Source organism: Humulus lupulus, chromosome X (genome assembly GCF_963169125.1).
Source record: "Humulus lupulus chromosome X, drHumLupu1.1, whole genome shotgun sequence".
NCBI lineage: Eukaryota > Viridiplantae > Streptophyta > Magnoliopsida > Rosales > Cannabaceae > Humulus > Humulus lupulus.
This window is the reverse complement of record NC_084802.1, coordinates 114434242-114435657: the sequence shown is the minus strand read 5'-3', so window position 1 is coordinate 114435657 and position 1416 is coordinate 114434242.

The window sequence follows — 1416 nt, the reverse complement described above, 5'->3', positions numbered from 1 at the left end:
AAAGAAAGGCCTAGGCTTAGGTGGATAGAATAGTCATTTAGGATCCACTATACCATAAGCACATAACCAAACCAACCCTTAGAAATTGCAAATACAATCCAAAAATGCCAAAATTTTCTTGTCTTAAGAGAGAAAAGCTACAATTTGATTCTTTTGTTCTTGTTTTTTTTTTCATACCACTACACTCCCCCCAAACTTAAATCATGTACTGTCAATTGGAGTGTAACCCATTTTATTTTTATATTCTTTTGTTTTTTTTTCTTTTCTCTCATAATAACTTTGTTTCCTTGCTTTATTGACAACCCTTTCAAAAATATACCCTAATACAACAAATCTTCCCAAACAACTTCATATGCTCATGGTATAATCAAAGGAAAGGTAAGTGTTTGAGGATTCAAATAAGCTTATCATAGGTGTCAAACATCAAGAAAAATCATTTTAGGCTCAAAATTGGTTACCAGGGATTAATTAATCAAGGTTAGCTTGATATGCTCAATCACTCCAAAAAAATTGCCTAAATCATGTTCCTAAACATGCATCATTCACAATTTCGTCTTATTCAATAAACTATGCAAGTTCTTAAATATCCCTCATATATCATTCCATACCCATTTAACATGCATATACTACTCAATTGTAAGAAATTTACTAATCAAGGCTTATATTTAAATATGAATTTAGATCAAAGCTAATTGAAAAATGAATATCACTAAGCACACAGATTCCCAATAGTTTCAAAAATCATCACATGCATCACATGGTAACTAGTATCATCAGCTCAAATGAATAACTTGATTCACACAATATTCAGAGTAAAACAACTAAAACAAGTAAAATCGCGACTCAAAATTCCAGCGCCACAACCCTCTTCAAACCCAGAATCTACCTTCTTTGACTACCATAGTGTCGCAGCCCTTAAGACACAGTGCCACAGCTCAAAATCAATTTTTCTCCAAATTTGCCCTCGTCAAAGGTCAAATCAAATCTTGAAGATATCTCCTAACTTAAATTTCTCTACCTCAGTCATTTTACGCTCAGAATCTCACGATATCACCATAATTTGGTGCACTTTTCCATTTTGCATAAGAACTTGAAACACTATCTAACACAAGCGTCATACTACACAAACACAACTAAATAGGCATATAAATTCCCTGAAATGACTCTCCAAAATGTTGTAAAAACTTTCTTATCAAAATTCCCCAAACATAACTTTTACTTAAAACCAATTAACACTTCCTAAGCTAAAATAAACTAACCAACACAATTGAATCAAGTTATCACCTAACAAGCCTCAATCCAAGAAACACCGTGCAATACAAGTTTCAGAAGAAAAGAAAAATTCAACCTAGTCATATCCAAAATTTTAGTCAAACTAGGTCAACAATCAACTTCAATATTTACTATGCTAATCAA